The sequence below is a fragment of the Pseudoliparis swirei genome, chromosome 13 (genome assembly GCF_029220125.1).
Source record: "Pseudoliparis swirei isolate HS2019 ecotype Mariana Trench chromosome 13, NWPU_hadal_v1, whole genome shotgun sequence".
Lineage (NCBI taxonomy): Eukaryota > Metazoa > Chordata > Actinopteri > Perciformes > Liparidae > Pseudoliparis > Pseudoliparis swirei.
Window position 1 is genome coordinate 935193 of NC_079400.1, and position 12368 is coordinate 947560.

Sequence of the window (12368 nt, forward strand, 5' to 3'; positions counted from 1 at the left end):
TGTTTCCTGATAATATTGCCCAAAGGAAGCATGTATAAAGTAAATAAAATTGGTCCAAGCACGGAACCTTGTGGAACTCCGTGATTAACGTTGGTGGTTATCGAGCGTCATCGTTTACAAATACAAACTGAGATCGATCTGATAAATAGGATTTAAACCAAATTAGTGCCGTGCCTGAAATGCCAATCGACTGCTCCAGTCTCTGTAACAGGATGTCATGGTCAATGGTGTCGAATGCAGCACTAAGGTCTAACAAGACCAGGACAGAGAGGAGTCCTTTATCTGCTGCCATTAAGAGGTCATTTGTAATTTTCACCAGTGCCGTCTCGGTGCTGTGGTGTTTTCTAAATCCTGATTGAAATTTCTCAAATAAACTATTATGATGTAGAAAGTCGCACAACTGATTTGCGACCACTTTCTCAAGGATCTTGGAGAGGAAGGGGAGGTTAGAGATCGGTCTGTAGTTAGCCAACACCTCTGGATCCAGAGTGGGCTTCTTCAGGAGAGGTTTAATAACAGCCACCTTGAAGGAGTGTGGTACGTGGCCTGTTAGCAGAGACACATTGATCATATCTAATAGAGAGCCGCCAATTAAAGGCAAAACGTCTTTAAGCAGCCGCGTCGGGATGGGGTCCAAGAGACAGGTAGACGTGTTCGAAGTAGAAACCGTTGAAGATAATTGGTCACGGTTGATGGGAGAAAAGCCCTCCAAATATACACCAGGGCATACAGCGGTTTACCTGGTGCATTGTGTTGCTCTCCTCTGTGTGTTTACCTGGTGCATTGTGTTGCTCCCCTCTGTGTGTTTACCTGGTGCATTGTGTTGCTCTCCTCTGTGTGTTTACCTGGTGCATTGTGTTGCTCTCTCCTGTGTGTTTACCTGGTGCATTGTGTTGCTCTCCTCTGTGTGTTTACCTGGTGCATTGTGTTGCTCTCCTCTGTGTGTTTACCTGGTGCATTGTGTTGCTCTCCTCTGTGTGTGTTTACCTGGTGCATTGTGTTGCTCTCCTCTGTGTGTTTACCTGGTGCATTGTGTTGCTCTCCTCTGTGTGTTTACCTGGTGCATTGTGTTGCTCTCCTCTGTGTGTTTACCTGGTGCATTGTGTTGCTCTCCTCTGTGTGTTTACCTGGTGCATTGTGTTGCTCTCCTCTGTGTGTGTTTACCTGGTGCATTGTGTTGCTCTCCTCTGTGTGTTTACCTGGTGCATTGTGTTGCTCTCCTCTGTGTGTGTTTACCTGGTGCATTGTGTTGCTCTCCTCTGTGTGTTTACCTGGTGCATTGTGTTGCTCTCTCTGTGTGTTTACCTGGTGCATTGTGTTGCTCTCCTCTGTGTGTTTACCTGGTGCATTGTGTTGCTCTCCTCTGTGTGTTTACCTGGTGCATTGTGTTGCTCTCCTCTGTGTGTTTACCTGGTGCATTGTGTTGCTCTCCTCTGTGTGTTTACCTGGTGCATTGTGTTGCTCTCCTCTGTGTGTTTACCTGGTGCATTGTGTTGCTCTCCTCTGTGTGTTTACCTGGTGCATTGTGTTGCTCTCCTCTGTGTGTTTACCTGGTGCATTGTGTTGCTCTCCTCTGTGTGTTTACCTGGTGCATTGTGTTGCTCTCCTCTGTGTGTTTACCTGGTGCATTGTGTTGCTCTCCTCTGTGTGTGTTTACCTGGTGCATTGTGTTGCTCTCCTCTGTGTGTTTACCTGGTGCATTGTGTTGCTCTCCTCTGTGTGTTTACCTGGTGCATTGTGTTGCTCTCTCTGTGTGTTTACCTGGCATGTGTTGCTCTCCCTGTGTGTTTACCTGGTGCATTGTGTTGCTCCCTCTGTGTGTGTTTACCTGGTGCATTGTGTGTTGCTCTCCTCTGTGTGTTTACCTGGTGCATTGTGTTGCTCTGTGTGTTTACCTGGTGCATTGTGTTTACCTGGTGCATTGTGTTGCTCTCCTGTGTGTTTGTTTACCTGCATTGTGTTGCTCCTCTGTGTGTTTACCTGTGCATTGTGTTGTTTCCTCTGTGTGTGTTTACCTGGTGCATTGTGTTGCTCCCTCTGTGTTTACCTGGTGCATTGTGTTGCTCTCCTCTGTGTGTTTACCCTGGTGCATTGTGTTGCTCTCTGTGTGTTTACCTGGCATTGTGTTTGCTCTGTGTGTGTGTTTACCTGGTGCATTGTGTTGCTCTCCTCTGTGTGTTTACCTGGTGTGGTGTGTTGCTCTCTCTGTGTGTTTACCTGGTGCATTGTGTTGCTCTCCCTGTGTGTGTTTACCTGGTGCATTGTGTTGCTCTCCTCTGTGTGTGTTTACCTGGTGCATTGTGTTGCTCTCCTCTGTGTGTTTACCTGGTGCATTGTGTTGCTCCCCTCTGTGTGTTTACCTGGTGCATTGTGTTGCTCTCTGTGTGTGTTTACCTGGTGCATTGTGTTGCTCTCCTCTGTGTGTTTACCTGGTGCATTGTGTTGCTCTCCTCTGTGTGTTTACCTGGTGCATTGTGTTGCTCTCCTCTGTGTGTGTACCTGGTGCATTGTGTTGCTCTCCTCTGTGTGTTTACCTGGTGCATTGTGTTGCTCTCTCTGTGTGTTTACCTGGTGCATTGTGTTGCTCTCCTCTGTGTGTTTACCTGGTGCATTGTGTTGCTCTCCTCTGTGTGTTTACCTGGTGCATTGTGTTGCTCTCCTCTGTGTGTTTACCTGGTGCATTGTGTTGCTCTCCTCTGTGTGTTTACCTGGTGCATTGTGTTGCTCTCCTGTGTGTTTACCTGGTGCATTGTGTTGCTCTCCTCTGTGTGTTTACCTGGTGCATTGTGTTGCTCTCCTCTGTGTGTTTACCTGGTGCATTGTGTTGCTCTCCTCTGTGTGTTTACCTGGTGCATTGTGTTGCTCTCCTCTGTGTGTTTACCTGGTGCATTGTGTTGCTCTCCTCTGTGTGTTTACCTGGTGCATTGTGTTGCTCTCTGTGTGTGTTTACCTGGTGCATTGTGTTGCTCTCCTCTGTGTGTTTACCTGGTGCATTGTGTTGCTCTCCTCTGTGTGTGTTTACCTGGTGCATTGTGTTGCTCTCCTCTGTGTGTGTTTACCTGGTGCATTGTGTTGCTCTCCTCTGTGTGTTTACCTGGTGCATTGTGTTGCTCTCCTCTGTGTGTTTACCTGGTGCATTGTGTTGCTCTCCTCTGTGTGTTTACCTGGTGCATTGTGTTGCTCTCCTCTGTGTGTTTACCTGGTGCATTGTGTTGCTCTCCTCTGTGTGTTTACCTGGTGCATTGTGTTGCTCTCCTCTGTGTGTTTACCTGGTGCATTGTGTTGCTCTCTGTGTGTGTTTACCTGGTGCATTGTGTTGCTCCCCTCTGTGTGTTTACCTGGTGCATTGTGTTGCTCTCCTCTCCTGTGTGTTTACCTGGTGCATTGTGTTGCTCCCTCTGTGTGTTTTACCTGGTGCATTGTGTTGCTCCTCTGTGTGTTTACCTGGTGCATTGTGTTGCTCTCCTCTGTGTGTTTACCTGGTGCATTGTGTTGCTCTCCTCTGTGTGTTTACCTGGTGCATTGTGTTGCTCTCCTCTGTGTGTTTACCTGGTGCATTGTGTTGCTCTCCTCTGTGTGTTTACCTGGTGCATTGTGTTGCTCTCCTCTGTGTGTTTACCTGGTGCATTGTGTTGCTCTCCTCTGTGTGTTTACCTGGTGCATTGTGTTGCTCTCCTCTGTGTGTTTACCTGGTGCATTGTGTTGCTCTCCTCTGTGTGTTTACCTGGTGCATTGTGTTGCTCTCCTCTGTGTGTTTACCTGGTGCATTGTGTTGCTCTCTCCTGTGTGTTTACCTGGTGCATTGTGTTGTTCTCCTCTCTGTGTGTTTACCTGGTGCATTGTGTTGCTCTCTCCTGTGTGTTTACCTGGTGCATTGTGTTGCTCCCCTCTGTGTGTTTACCTGGTGCATTGTGTTGCTCTCTCCTGTGTGTTTACCTGGTGCATTGTGTTGCTCCCCTCTGTGTGTTTACCTGGTGCATTGTGTTGCTCTCCTCTGTGTGTTTACCTGGTGCATTGTGTTGCTCTCCTCTGTGTGTGTTTACCTGGTGCATTGTGTTGCTCTCCTCTGTGTGTTTACCTGGTGCATTGTGTTGCTCTCCCCTCTGTGTGTGTTTACCTGGTGCATTGTGTTGCTCTCCTCTGTGTGTTTACCTGGTGCATTGTGTTGCTCCCCTCTGTGTGTTTACCTGGTGCATTGTGTTGCTCTCCTCTGTGTGTTTACCTGGTGCATTGTGTTGCTCTCCTCTGTGTGTTTACCTGGTGCATTGTGTTGCTCTCCTCTGTGTGTTTACCTGGTGCATTGTGTTGCTCTCCTCTGTGTGTTTACCTGGTGCATTGTGTTGCTCTCCTCTGTGTGTTTACCTGGTGCATTGTGTTGCTCTCCTCTGTGTGTTTACCTGGTGCATTGTGTTGCTCTCCTCTGTGTGCCTGCCAGGAGGGAGGAGGACTCGGTGGTGGTGTGGTGTCGCCGGCCTTGACGGGACCGTGACTCTGCGTAACTTTAGTCTCGCTGTCTGTTCCCGCTGTCTCAGACTTAGAGGCCCTTTTAGAAAATGTCTGTGTGTTCTATACGGGGGAGAATGAGTGAGGAAGAGCAGTGCAGGAATACTGCATGTGCTGGTTTTGAAGAGGAGTCGTGAGGAGTCGGCACCCAGGCTCTGGAGCTGCCTCCCCCACACAGAAGACAACCAGACTCCATCCCATCATCCAAGTCTCAACTCCAAACTCACCTGTTCAAACCGGCCTCCTCTCGATAACTGGAGCCTGGCACGTCACTTGTTTTCATGTTGATGTTCTGTTTTAATGTTTCTATCTTTCATGCTTTTATCTTTTATCCTGTATTATTTTTGTTAGGTGACCTTGGGTGACTCCAAATAAAATGTATTATTATTATTATTAAATGTACAGATTATAGTTTGCATAAGATACTCAAGGAATACTTTATTGCAAACTAGTAGAGTTATTGTGATAATTTTAATTTTCACTGGATTCCCTCTTTTGAATTTCACACTTTTTTTCTCCAACAACAGTTCAACATGGCTGACGTCTAGAAGCCGAACCCTGGAGCCGGATCACAGCCTCACAGTGTCTACGGTCATAAAGAGAGACCACACATCTTTATAATATGACATGGCACCGGAGAGGAGAGGAGGATGCACTGCTCCCAAAGCGCGGCGCGGCAGCAGCATGCGGTGCATGAGACGGCCTGATCCGAGTGGAGGAGTCGAGAAGTCGAGAAGTTGAGAAGTCCTCGTTCCCAGACCTTTCCCCAGCTTCCCACGGCACCTCGGTGCTAATCCGGTTGAGCTGACGTCGCCGCTGTTTGTTTTCCTGCACAGAGTCATATATCTGGCGGTAATGAGATCTAAGAGCTCGTCAGGAGACAACCGGCCTCCGTCCAGAGAGGGGTGGTGATGTGCCTGGCTGTAGGTCCGTCATGGGAAATGATGTTTAAGTGAGGAATCCGGGTCACATGCAGCTCTATTGTTAAATTGTGGTTCGGTGAGGAGAACTGTAATGTCCTGGATATTCTGCCAGAGTCACATATTTAGTTATGTTATATTATTAAGCTGAAACGTACATACTTTAAAGTAAGCAGATGTTGTCCCTGAGACGACTGATATTCCCTTTCCACATTATTTATTTCAACAAATGTCAGCTTGTAACCTAAAAAGATCAAATGTGCATATTCTGTACCGCTAATCCGAATACATGTTCTAATTCAGCTGTTAGTGAGATTAAATGGTGAGTCTGTTCATCAATGGAGCTCTGTGTTGTGATGAGTCAGTGAGATCGGTGGCGTCGGCGTGTTCCCACCTCGCTCTGCAGGTAACGGACTCCCGGCCGGCGAGTCGGATGGCGGTCACCGGCAGCGAGAGGAACCGATGCGTGGAGGAGCTCGGGAAAACTTGTGCTGATATTTACCCTCCGAGCCCCCATGAGAGCCTCGTGGGAAAACCGACACCTGCTCTCTCATGGCTCTTTCTCAGGGTCCTGAGTGAGTGTGTGTGTGAGTGTGTGTGTTTGTTTGTATGACAGTACATTTCTCTTTGTGCCTCTCATCTCTGGTTTGTGTGACCCTGTTTAACTGTGTGTGTGTGTGTGTGTGTGTGTGTAAAGTCAAGTGGGAAGCTGAATACTAGAGGGCCCTAAGCAGATAAACAGTGTCAGGGTGGATAGCAAACGCAGCTGGAAGCATGCAGACGCCCTGAGAACGCTCTCTAATGCTTCTCTGAACATATAATCCACCACTTAGCTTCACCGTCTCGAAGTCGAAGAGGGTGTGTGATATTCCGACGAAGTATCTCACAACTCTCTCTCCTACACACACGTTCTCGCATCAAGTCTCATCTACTTGTTTAACCTCGTTCATCCTTGTCTTTGGGTTTGTGTCTGTGAGACTAAACCATCTTCTGAAAGTGCTTTGTAGATGTTCATTTTATTTTTAGCACAGAACACATTAGCAATTCACTTTTTGCACTCGGCAGCTCAGGATGTACCTAATTATAGTGTCAGGGTCAGAGGTCACAGCTGGGTGCCCTGGAGACTTAGCGGAATGGAGGCAAGAGGCTGCAGGTGTCTATTGGACCGAGGAGTCGAGCCCAAAGCAATAAAGTTCTATCATTCTTGGAATTTAGGGTGAACTATTTTAATGTCTTTTGACCCTTCAAACTTAGTCTGTTTGCACCATGTGCTGAAAAGATATGTTGACATAACTTATCAATACTGACAAAGAAATCTATTTTTAAGTACATCCACTGAGGAACTGTACTTAGGTATACAATATTATTTTAGTTTTCTGCATGATCATTTCTACTTTGATGTTTAAGTTTATTTAGCTGTTAATACTTCTGAACTTTGACCTGAGTAAGATTTTGAATGCAAGACTTTTAGTTGTACAATAATTCAGTGCTTTGCGTTGTTATATTGTTTTATACTTCTCTTTGCACGCCCCTAAATTAAATTAAAAACTGTTCTGATTCAACCGTGAAATTGTTGAGCAACGCTGATTGTGTTGATTAAGACAGCAGAGGTATAATAAAAGATTTAAATAATGTAATCCTAGGGTCATGACATAATTTCACTGTTTAAACCCTCTCCGGTTTCCTCCTAAAGACCATCACTGCATGGCGACGGTTGTATTCTCGTCTCTGCAGAGCGGTTCCATCCAGTCCGTCGGCTCGGAGTCACTGAACTGACTTCACACGGTGTCAATGCAGCCGGCCTTCACGTCCTTGACTCTCACATTCCTCCGTGTCCCAAAGCACACAAGGGAATCGCTTGTGGCCGCAGTGTCAACAGGCCGGACTCTCTAAGTGGATCTTCACACGAGGTTTCCAGCGTAGCTCCAGAGGATGTGACAGTCGGGGCGGCGGCCGGGTGAATGAAGCCAAATGAAAAGCCATCGAGTCGGCCGCAGAACGCACGGGAAGTTCCCTCTGGTGCGTGAGGTTTGAGGTGAATCCAGAAACAAGAAGCCTCTGCACTCGGCACCGCGGCCTCTGATGGAGGCGAGCGTGCGTCTCCGTCCCGCATGGAGGCTGCGCTCCCTCAGGAGAGCACGGGAATGTGTGGCGGCCATTTCACTCGCAAAAATCCGGTTTGTGAATGGTGCGGCGGGTCCTGTTTTTTGGAGGGAACCCTTTTCAGTCGTCAGCCTTTGGAGGACGACATCTCCAGCACCCTTTCACTTCACATTTATGACTCTCATTAGCTGCTATCAACAGAGCATCTCCCAGCGCCGCTATTCAAACTCCAGATTGTTGTATTGTTGTCGGCGGCGGTGCTGTGGCGACGCCCCGGGCCTGGCCCGTGTGATCGGCGGTGTTGTTGGAGCCCTGCTGGGGGTCAAGCAGAGGTTTGCCGCTGTCTGTCTTGGGTTTTACGTTCCCGCCCCCCACACCACTTCTAATTGGCTGAATCAATTTGGAGGGAAACTGAAGCAGGATCCCTCCAAAATTGACAATAGGTAGGCCTATAGTGTTTTACATATGTCCACAGGAAAGACAGATGTTGGCTTTTGACCACTTCCACATTTGAATACCCCTATGTGGATACAATGGGCGAGAATACAAGGGGGAGATATTTTGGCGGTCAAGACAGATGCATAATTTTTGGCGGGCAAGACACATTGCGATCGGCTTTTTTCATACTTTTGAAGCTGTGGAGCGTAAAAGTGATGGATTCAAATAGCTCTTTTTATATGATTTGAATGCAGACTCAATGTCCACATCGGCCAGGCGTCAACTTCAGCCACATAGAACACCTGGTGAGTCAAACACGGTTACTTAGAGTCACTCTGGTCCTGGAAACAGGTTCTACTGCAACATCGTCGCCGGCAACTAGATGAATCCGTGTTTTATAGTTGATAAACTACTGTTCTTAGACATTGAAGAAGTTCACGGTTGTCCCTGATTTCAGTTCTTTTTTAGAGAAAAGGTTAAATATCTTTAAAACTCGACTCTACGCTAACCAGCTGCTGCTGCAGATATCAAATATAACAGGACAAATATAAGAGTGGTACCCCGTAACATATGTCATGTCCCCCAATGGGATGAGTTCTGTTCGTCTCGTCTCACTTAAACAGAAATATGCAACACATTTAATTATCTTCTTCTCTAACACACGAAAAAATCCTATTTACCAAATATCTGATTCATTCTCTTCATTCTGTGGCCACATGTGTTGCCATTATGCCACAAACAATATCATATGGACCATTCTATGGAGCACAATAGAATGTATCAAAATTGCTACATTACACGTTCAAAATATCTTATAAACTTTAGCTTGTTTCCACTTAATAACGTTAACATTTAAGAGGACACATCAGAAACGCACACTTGTAAAACGCTACACACGGCGACTCTTTAGCTGGCTGACTGCCCTCCTCCTCCTCCTCCTCCTCCTCCTTCAGCCAGGCTAGGTCATCCTTGACTGTGCAGAATATAATTAGCCTGCCTCCACACACATACAGACTTTAACCGCCCCCCCCCGCCTATTCAATGGCCTTCTCGGACAATAGACGCATGCCAATACTATGACCCCTCGGCTATCTCCCCACGCACAATAAACTCCCTGTTCATCCGGACCCAGCCGCCTCCCTCAGCAGAATACTGAGACCGATATGATTTTACCTGATCACGTTACGCGTCGTAGCCGTGAACAAAACGCTGAGCTCAGCGGTCGCTTGACCTCAGCTGCTCCTGTGGAAGTTTGAAATCTGGCTGGCGGTCAGATTTACGCTTGACGTCGCCTCCACGTCTTACGTTTCACGTGATGAAGTTAACAATGTGTTCTGGTTTCAAAGCGGGACACTGTGGAGCTTGTAACCAAAGATGGAGCCCAGATGTACCTCCAGGGGCACGGGAGTAATGATCTGAGAGCGAAGCTGTGTGCTCTGACACGTACCCTTTAAAATGAGCGCCGACATTACAAACTAAGAGTCATGGAATGATATGACAATGTGAAACGGATAAGGAGTAGGAATGAGACGGTGTGAGGGGGACAACAAAAGGATTCAAGCTAAAGACGTGATGATCGCTCCTCCAGCCTGAGCAGGAATCCAACAGCCGTCACGCTTCAGCCTCCAGATGAGAATGCAAATCTCTGAGAAGGGCCCAGAACTGGATGCAGAATCTCATTTATCTCCCGCCATCATTCAGACTGACCTGCAGCTCCTCCCTGAGCTGCTAGTCATCTTTATTTCTTCTTTTTAAAAGCCATCACACAAGCGAGCCGCCCTCCCCTTCGCTCTCTCTCTCTCTCTCTCTCTCTCCCTCTCGCTCTCCCTCTCGCTCTCTCTCCCTGTCGCTCTCTCGCTCTCTCTCTCTCCCTCTCGCTCTCTCCCACCCTGTCGCTCTTTCTCTCTCTCTCTCTCTCTCCCTCTCTCTCTCTCTCTGGCTCTCCCTCTCCCTCCCTGTCGCTCTCTCTCTCTCTCTCTCCCTCTCTCTCTCTCTCTCTCTCTCTCTCTCTCTCTCTCTCTGGCTCTCTCTCTCTCTCTCTCTCTCTCTCTCTCTCTCTCTCTCTCTCTCTCTCTCTCTGCACCTGCACTTCAGCGTCCTCCGGTCATCAATGAAACCTGTCTTTTAAAAACGTATACATCTGTTGCAAATGAGGTGGCCATTGTTGGGAACGGGGGGGGGGGGGGGGGGTTCACGACCCTTCAGGGAACCGCCAAAATGTGTTGGCTCCATCATTGAGTAAACCCCAACCCCCAACACACACACACACCTCTTAGTTCAGGGGTATCATATCACCTCCCCTTGGGTCTGCTGCTGTGCACGGCGGGATGTTTTCATGATAACAGGTGTATCTGAATGTATACAACAGGTGAGGCCGTTTTCTTGACTTTCTTTCTTTCAATCATTTTATTTTAAGTTTTTACAAGTTACACCAGACAATCAAAACCGAATAAATAAAAAATTGCAAAACAACCAACTATACGGACAATCAGACAAGGAAGACAAATAAATGAATAAAAAACAACAACAATAACAACAACAACAAAAACATAAATCATCATCTTCCATATTGAACCAACTATAACCATCATTCACAGAGTCACTTGGGTCCCAAGATTGCAAAACCTCTTCTTATGGTTTCGGCATAGTCCTCGCCAATAAAATCCATAAAAGGATTCCAGACGGAAAATAACCCGTTTGTGTCTCCTTGGAGGACATAGTGAGTCTTTCCAGTGGCAGCAGCTGGAGGACATTGTGAAGCCAACTACAGACAGACGGTGTGGTGCTGTCCATCCACTTGACTTTAACATAATTTTTTATAGGTTTTATGTCGACGAAGCTTTAAGTGTGTTTTTTATCACACGCGTTGTATTTCTTTTTGTATTTATTTGTTATCTTTGGTTGAAGTAGCCATTAGCTCCTGTTTTAGGAACACATTAGGAATTCTGCAAAGCATACCAGAGGCAATCAATATTTCTCTCACGGCTTCATTTGGGTAGTTGGCTTTATTTTCTCCGTCTGACCGATGAATGGAGAAAGCCGATGGAAGCGGAGAAGAGAGGAGTGACTCTTCCGTAGGTTTCTTTCTGCAGAGAACTGTGTCGTCCTGCAGAGACGTACAGAAGAGGGAGAAAGAGAAAGAGAGAGAGAGAAAGGGAAAAAGGGAACTTGCTGATTAACTAGAGCATGGAGGACCTGAATCGCCTGACACAGTCATGCATGCACACATATGGGTGAGTGCTTGCACTCACACACTTTATATACAAATGCACGTAGACCCACACACACACACATGAAAACATGCATTAATACAGAGCCCCGACGTGGGGATGTTGGGCCCTATCTGCACATGTATGCAGGCTAAGCAGGGCCTCTCAGCAGACAGAAAGCAAAGGGTCACTCAGGGTGAGATGTTTGTGATGGAAATTTGGACGGCAGGCGTAGGAAAACAAAGCTGTAGACGGGACGCCCCAGAGACGACATACTTTACACATGAGCTGACACACAGTGAGGCGGTACAAATGAGAAAAAGGTTTACGGAGCCTTTCTCCTTCATGTCACTGGAAAAGAACTTCACTGCAGGCACTTTCAACAAGTTATGAGAGAATAGTTGGATTTAGAAAATATGTTGTCTGTGGATTTATTTCTGAGGGCCCGGAAAGAAAAAGCTTTTCACCAAGTTCTGACATGAGACATGACCGAATGACACATTTACAAGCTTTAGAATGAAAGCTATATTTATGTTGACATAGCTCAGCAGAATGCATGTCTTTTTCTAATAATCATCACTTTTCTCTATGTCGCTCAAACTACTCATATTACTCTTTTTTCGTCTTTCTGCATCTACAAGTAGAGAGAAACTATTCCACTGATTGCATACGACCCGGCGGTGAAGATGTTCATTCCTTCACCACGGAGCCCAGCACATGGAGCTTTTATTGGACGTGGAGTGCATAGATCGGAGGCATCCGATGGAACCGCCGCGCCTCACCGAGAAATCACACAAAGATGGGATTTAATGGCCCTTCGATTGAGCGGGTTTGAAAAGCCGACCTCTGACCCCGACCCCTCCCATCCTCCAGGGTCCAGTGCTTGTCATCGGTCATTTGTCAAACGCCTCACCCTGATCTGATTACCGTCCAATTTGAGATCTGCCGACTACACACTTCTAGGATCAAGACGAGCTGCTTTCAGCAACTTTACATGACAACAAATAGCTGGATTGTTGCACCAAGAGACACGTTGTGTTCTATTCAGGCGAAACCTTAGAAAGGCGCCAACCTTGGTATCTTCTCATGGCTGCACAGCCTTCATTTAGAGAGGAACTCAGAGAAATAGGGTTGAACTAAAAGTTATATTTCGTATACTGAATCATTGCTTGGCCAACGGAACAAAAAAGATGAT